Consider the following 7,999-nt stretch of genomic DNA (forward strand, 5'->3'; position numbering starts at 1 on the left):
CTGTACTCTTCTTTGGAAGAATTTCTGTTCATGACTTCTGCCCATTTTTAATTGGATCATTCACTTTTTGGATGCTGAGTTTTATAAGTTCTTTCCATATTTGGATACTAACCCTTTATCAGATATTTCATTTGCAAATATCTTTTCCTGTTCTGTAGGCTACCTTCTAGTTTTATGATTTCCTTCACTGTGCAGAAGCTTTTTATTTTGATGTAGTCCCAATAGTTTATTTTTGCCTTAGTTTCCCTTGCCTCAGGAGACATATCTAGAAAGAAGCTGCTACAGCTGATAATATACTGATTTTTTTAGTTTCAAGCTCTTGCTCAGGTTGCCAGCTGGACACACATCAGAGTGGAGGTTTTAGGAAGCATTTGTGTACCTTCTCTGTGTTATGATCGTAGCTCCTGTGTTACCACTTCTTTTCAAATTAGACTGCCAAATATGGCAACAAGTACCTAAAATGAAATTTCAGAGTTAATGAAATATGAAGTCATTCTTTCATTTTTTTTTTTTTTTTAGGGCTTCCTTGTGCACCACCAGAATATGTGGTTCCACATAGTTTTCCTCTTCACAAAGCAGACACTTACCAGTATGGAGAAGAAATAGTATACGAATGTGAAGAAGGTTTTGGGACTAATGGATCTGCGTCTATAAAGTGTTTAGGAGGAAAATGGTCTCATCCACCAGAATGCATAAGTACAGTGTATTTAATTTTACTCTAAAGTTGATCAATATTCTTAATTCAGAGCATAAATGGTACAAATATGAAACCAGGCAGTAATTCTAGAATTTAACAAGGTATCTCTGGAAAGTTGTGGAGTCTGGTAGAGAATTAATAACCCTACTAATAATAAAAGTGTGACAGCATGAGCCCAAATTATTTCACTTTCACGTCACTTCATGTGCACATTCGACATCCTCTGATACACGTCCACAGACTCCTCCTCTCCGTGCCTGGATCACAGCTGGTCCCTGCTCAGCAAGCTCATCATTATTCAATTTACTGTTAGTTTATCAGTTATCTCCTTAGAAGTATATATTTTCTAAGATATTTGATATAATTAAAAGTAACAGATTTTGACAGAAACCAAAAATACAAATACATACATAATGTAGATGGCTCTTATGAGCAAAAAAGAATTTCAGTGGAAGAAATGTGATATCAAGCATTACATGTATCTCTACCTTTTCAGACTTCCCATATCATCGTCCCCATATTTAACTTTTGATAAACATAGGACAATTCAATATAATTAAGTCAAAAGACTTCTAACACAGTTTTTCAACTTATAAAAATTGTGTACAGTGCCCATTGGTTTGATGTGTACTTATTATTCTACATTCTAGTTATTGGTCGTTATGTGTTTTAAAAGATTTGCCAAAGAAGTACATGTTCTTTTCTTTCAGAAACGGATTGTTTTGGCCTACCTGACTCTGGTATTGCCATACCCATAGGCCCAAAGAAGGACTCATATAGGTCAGAAGAAAAAGTAACTTATATGTGTCCAAATCATTACCAACTGGATGGACCCAATTTTATACAGTGCATTAAGAGCCAATGGATAGGAAAGCCAATATGCAAAGGTACTTCAATAAAATTTTAGAATCTATTTATCAAAATGTCTTAAGTGATGTAAGATACAATTCCCTCTAGCGTCATTTAAACAATGGACGTAGATTATTGTTTGAGGCCAGGTCAAAGAAGGTTTATGCTTTAACATAAAGGAATGAAACTGTGTACTCATTGGTTAGTCTGAGCCCAGTGGTTCTCAAACTATGGTCCCTGCAATAGCTTCATCAGTATCTTCTGGACAATCGTTAGAAATGCAATGTAATTCACTGGCTCACTCAGACCTGTTGCGTCAAAAACTCTGGGGCTGCAACCCTGTAAGTGTCTCAACAATTCCCAAGGGATTCAATGTGTGCTCCAGTTTAGGAACCATAGCTGTGGCCTGTTGTTCTTTACACCCACCTGAATCTCACCAGTGAATTACACTTTGAATTCTCATTGAAATGTCCTTAAGCATTGGCAAAAAAATAATAATAATAATAATAATTGAAGAGTGTTTTTAGAAATTAAACGTGTATTTTTCTGTTCTTTTCCTCATCTCCTGTTTGGATCCTCAGTTAATCATCTTCTCCCTTCAACTCTAATACTCTTTAAAGTGTGTTAATTCTTCATTTATTGTCTAAAGAAGTGCCTACCGTCTTTATTTTTCTAAGGGCCTAAAATCACATTCATAAACAGGATGATTGCAAGCCAAAATTTAACATCAAATGATTTTTTTATTATTATTTTCTTGTGGTTTACAAATTCATATTGAATTTATATAATTTGTAATATTGATTTTACTAAAAATGGGAAATGTCCAGAAAAATTCTCATTTTCATAGGAGTTTAAACCTTATCAAAAGATATTTATCTCCTTTTCTTCAATCTCATATGTAAATTTCCTAAATTGGTACTCTTTCATGACAGATTAACTATTGATTTTAAATCTCCCTTATCCCGTTCATTGATTTGCTACTCAAAATGATCATTACGTTAGAGATGCTATTTTTTTCTTTCTATTCAGATATTTCCTGTGAGAATCCACCCAAAGTTGAAAATGCTATTATACTAAATGAGAAGTCTAGGTATCTACCTGATGAGACTGCACGTTATGAATGCATCAAACCTTTTGAACTGTTTGGGGAAGTAGAAGTGACATGTTTCAATGGGAACTGGTCACGACCGCCTCAGTGTGCAGGTAAAGTATCTTATTTCACCTTGGGTTTTAGAGAATATTTTAGGGACTAAATATGTCAATATAAATAAATATAGTGACATAGTTCTTATGGACTCTTATTTTTAATCCCAAATAAAATGATGGTGCTTAAAATCCGATTTTTTCTTTTTGTGGACTGCATAGTGATAATATATATTTATTTTATGAAATATTTGGCCACATTAGGACTGTTGGAATCATGGAAAATTTTCTCTTTCTTTTTTTTTAGAGAGAGAGCACATGAGTGTAAGCAGTGAGGGGAAGAGCAGAGGGGAGGGAGAGCAAGAATCTTTAGCAGACGCCACCCTGAGCATGGAGCCCAACACTGGTTCTTATGACCCTGAGAGCATGACCAGAGCGGAAATCAAGAGTCAGACGTTTAATCAACTGAGCCACTCAGGCACCCAGAAAATTCTCTATCTTAAGAGTTAAGAAGCTCAGTTATTTCCTGAGGAATAAATGTACTAAACATATGTTAGGGGTGGGGGCTACTTCACTTTGAGACATACAATCAATCAGCAGCTGGGGCATGATCATGGAATGTGATATGAATTTGGGCTTCTTCAGCATGTGGACTATAAAAGGGTAGGTTTCTAGCTGAGCTCAACCAGAGAATTTGTACATATAGGAAAAAACTCTGAGAACTTGGTCATAGGACACTCAAGTATTTAGAGTTTAGGAAATATTATAGGAGGAGATATTATAGCTGCTTGTTTTTCAAATCAAATTTTGCCTGGCATATATACTTTCCAGTCTTTTACTTTGAGCCCACTTATGTTTTCACGTTGAAGTTAGTTTTTTTAGTTGTCATATAGTCGGCTCTTGTTTGCATGTCCACTCTGCCACTTTCAGTCTTTTAACTGAAGAATTTAAGCTATTTACACTTAAAGTAATTATCGATAGATTAGGGGCTGTGTCAGCCATTTTGTTATTTGCGTTGAGTTTCTTTCCTCTGTTTCTCACTCCCATTTTTTTTTTTTTTTTTTTTTTTTGGCCATCCCTGTGGATTTTTGGAACATTTTCAAATAATTTTATTTTGATATGCTTTTGTTATTTTGGAGCATATCTCTTTGTATAGTTTTATCCATGGTTGCGCAAGGTATTAAGATGCACATATATAGCTTGTCACTTCTCCCGCTGGTTTTGACATTTTATCACTTCAGGTGAAATGAGGAAACCATACTTCCACTTAAGTCCATTCACCCTCCCCACATTTTATTTTATTTTATTTATTTTATTTTATTTTTAATTTATTGGGAGAGAAAGAGATAGAGAGGGATTGGAGTGGTAGAGGGAGGAGAGAGAAAATCTTCAGCAGACTCCATACCCAGCTTGGAGCCTGACACAGGGCTCAATTTCACAACCCTGACATCATGACCTGAGCTAAAGTCAAGAGTGGACACTTAACCAACTGACTGAGTCTCCCAGGCACCCATACATTCCCCACAGTTCAAACATAAATGTCTGAAGTATTTCTTCTACATATATGGAGCACCATATCAAATGATATAATGTCGCACAAACACCAAACCTAACAAACTCCTTAGGAAAAAGAAAATCCATCATATTTACCCTTATTATTTCAGTCTGTTGTTTTTTCTTCCCTAGTTTTTTCTCAATCCTTGCTCTGTTATCTTTTTCCTGATATCTGAAGAATTCCTTTAGCAATTCTTTAAAGACAGATCTGCTGGAAATAAATGCTCTATTTCCCTTTGTCTCAGAATATCTTCTTCTCTCCCTTAAACCCCAAAGGATACAATGACGGATTTAGCATTCAGGGCTGACAGTTCTTGTCTTCTAGTGCTTGAAAAATGTTGTCACTTCTTTCTGCTTTGAAGGTCACAGATGAGGACCCCACTGACATTTGAATCCTTTCTCCCTTATTAGTTTGCATAGTTTCTATGTAGCTGCTTTTGAGATTTTTTTTCTTTTCCTTTACTTTTCCTCAGTTTAATTATGGTGTATGTTGGCATGATTTTGGGGGGGGGGGTTGTCCTGTTTGGCTTTTTCAATATGAATGTTTATGCCTTGTAAAAATTTGGGAAATTTTCGGTCCGTATTTTTGAAATTTTTTTTGTTTTGTTTTCAATCTATTTTCAAAGTGAGTCATTTATATTCTATAGTCAAGTTTATTTAGCCTTCTGTCATCCGTAATCCATAATTGAGTCCATCCAGTGAGGTTTTTTTTAATTCCACTATTACATTTTTCAGTTCTATTATTCCTGCTAGACTTTTGAAAACCATCATCAAATGCTGTGCCATCTCAGTGTTGTGATCTGTTGATTATCTTTTCTCTTCTGAAATGTTTCCAGGTCCTTGCTATGATGAATGGTTTTCAATTGTATTTTAGAATTTTGGGTGTTGTATTTTAAGACTCTGGATTTTATTGAAATCTCTTATTTATCAGGCCTCCATTACTGCAGAGTGCAAGTCCAGGCTTCCCACTTGGCCTTCACTGACACCGTAGAAAGCAGTGAGGTGTCTTGTTCCTTGACTGTGGCTTGAAGTCAAGGCTCCACCTTTGACCTCTGATCAACATGGGTAGAGGGCTGGTCGAGGTTTCTTCTAGGAGTTTCTTCAGGAGTAATTCAAGTATTGTTTAAAAAAAAAAAATCTATCTTGCTAGAATCCTCCTTTCCTGAGCCTTTGGCTAAAGACAGCAGGCAATTCTTGGGACTTTTTTTCCCCTGAACTTGATCTCATTTCTGGTTCCAGTCTTCTTCAGTGCCCAGTCCAGGATCCATAGGCGGCAACATGAAAACCCAAACAACTCACTGCAGTATAATTCCTTGAATGCCAAGGCCTCAGATCAGATCGACGTCTTCTCTGCATCCTTCACAATCTCTTTTGTTGGTCTTATTAATATGTTCAGGATTTTTAGTGATACTGAGCAGAAGGAATAAGCACAAAGTTTCCTACCTCATTCTGTCCAGAACAGCAAGCCAGCAATTCCCTTTCCCATTACACAAGTGTGTAATTCTTTCACTTTAATTAACGAAGTTGATGTTCCTTTTGTAATAGAAATGACAATCAATAAACAATGACTAGAGATCCAATAGAAACTGCAGTATGTTATATGTAGCAAGAAAGTTTCCTTATTCCTATTAGCTATCCATCTGCCCAGTACTGATTCAGGAGGAAAAACACTTTTTAACACCAGAATATGGTAAAGCAGACATATTTGTTAATGCTTATGTATGCTTTTATGAGGTATAAAAGGAAAGGTTTAAAAGTGTGATTCTCAGTTTAAGTGATTAAAATTTCTTCAGTGGGGGTGCCTGGGTGGCTCAGTTGGTTATTTTAATGTTACATATTTTTGTAACATATGTAATGTGACATATCTTAACATTAGGACTGCAACTTAACCATTGTTTATTGTTTAAGTGGATGCCTTCTACTCAGGTCGTGATCTTGGAGTCCTGGGATGGAGCCCCACATCAGGCTCCCTGCCCATAAGGGAGGTTGATTCTCCCTCTGCCTCCCCCTACTTGGCTTGTGCTCTCTCTGTCTCCCTGACACTCTCTCTCTCTCATTCTCTCTCTCTCTCTCTCTCTCAATAAATACATAAAATCTTTTTTTAAAAATAAAATAAAATTGCTTAAATGAATCATTTCTGTTGGCAGAAATCACAAGTCTTGATATTGCTTTTTTATTTGCTTTATTTTAACCTGTTTTTCTTTGGTCTTTCAATAAATCAAATATTTTTTTTTTAGAACCTAGTGGAAAATGTGTGTCTCCTCCATCTATTGACAATGGAGACATTACCTCATTCCCACTAGTAGCATATGCTCCAGGATCGTCAGTAGAGTACAAATGTCAGGTCTTCTATGTATTTCAGGGACCCCGGACCATAATATGCAGAAATGGAAAGTGGTCACCACCACCACCAAAATGCTTAGGTAAATATTTCACTATTCTCATGGATCCTGGGAAAATCAGTATAATAGATGCTTTGCTGTTATTAATAGACTTGTCATGGGTTAACAAACATTCATTGAATGCTGAATACCAAGTACTAATGTGTAATGAAATAAAGTTGGAAGAAAAAACCTCTGTTTCAAGCAAAAGATCCTTTAATGAAAGAACTTGATTTCATTGATACTATGAATCTTTGATTATAACATTTAATTATCACAGCTTAAACATAACACCTCATTTTGCATCATTCATCATTTAAAGTGATTAAAATGGACACGATGGTCTTTCAATGAATTGGTTTGAGAAAGGTTTTGGAAATGAAGCCCTGGACCAGTGTAGAAGATTCTATCTGAAAGTCTGAAATTCTGTTTTCAATATTTTATGTTCTTTTTTTTTAGAGCCCTGTATAGTATCAGAAGAAATCATGAGAAGACATAATATAAAATTTCAATGGTCTTATAAGACAAAAATATATTCTACAACAGGGGAAGTGATTGAATTTGACTGTCTCTCTGGATATTGTAGAAAGACACCAGCACATACATTCCGAGCCACGTGTCATGATGGGAAACTGTTATATCCTGAATGTGGATAAAACAATGATTAAGATGCAGTCCTAAAATTAAAATATGTACATTTACTCAGAATTTTTCATTATCAATCCAATTCTCAGTTTATTTTTTTAAGTATTGTGTAACTCACTTATATTCATAAATCAGAATTTGTATTGAATATTATATGCATGATGTGATGATAATCAGAGGGATGAATAAATCACTTCTTAAAAGCACCTCATTGAAACTTGTGTCCTACTCATAAAATACTTTGTGTCCTACTCATAAAATACTTACAGCAAGAAACTAGATTCAATCACTCCAGTGCCTACTTCCATCCATCTTTCCCTCTAACTTTCTCAAAGCTTCTTCCATTACTTCTGGGACTGTCTGAGACTCTCTGTTCAGAGGAAATGGGAGAAAATGCTTTTCTCCATCTATAAGGTGATTTCACTTCAAAAATACATAAAAGCCGATGTTGAACCAACCTTGCAGCCCTGGAATAAATCCCACTTGGTCGTGGTGAATAATCCTTTTAATGTACTGTTGAATCCTATTGGCTAGTATTTTGGTGATCATTTCCTTACACCACACACGAAAATAGACTCAAAATGGATGAAGGACCTCAATGTGAGAAAGGAATCCATCAAAATCCTTCAGGAGAACACAGGCAGCAACCTCTTTGACCTCAGTCGCAGCAACATCTTCCTAGGAACATCACCAAAGGCAAGGGAAGCGAGGGCAAAAATGAACTATTGGG

The 7,999-nt window shown here is 35.8% G+C and overlaps 1 protein-coding gene across 1 annotated transcript in view; it reads right to left on the reverse strand.

Annotated features, from left to right (window-relative positions):
* Window positions 1-7,999, reverse strand: part of LOC111150965 (complement factor H-like) — a 76,538-nt gene that overhangs the window by 4,691 nt on the left and 63,848 nt on the right. The gene's annotated exons all lie outside the window — the stretch shown is intronic.

This window comes from Enhydra lutris, unplaced genomic scaffold (genome assembly GCF_002288905.1).
Source record: "Enhydra lutris kenyoni isolate GAN:26980312 unplaced genomic scaffold, ASM228890v2 scaffoldscaffold25, whole genome shotgun sequence".
Lineage (NCBI taxonomy): Eukaryota > Metazoa > Chordata > Mammalia > Carnivora > Mustelidae > Enhydra > Enhydra lutris.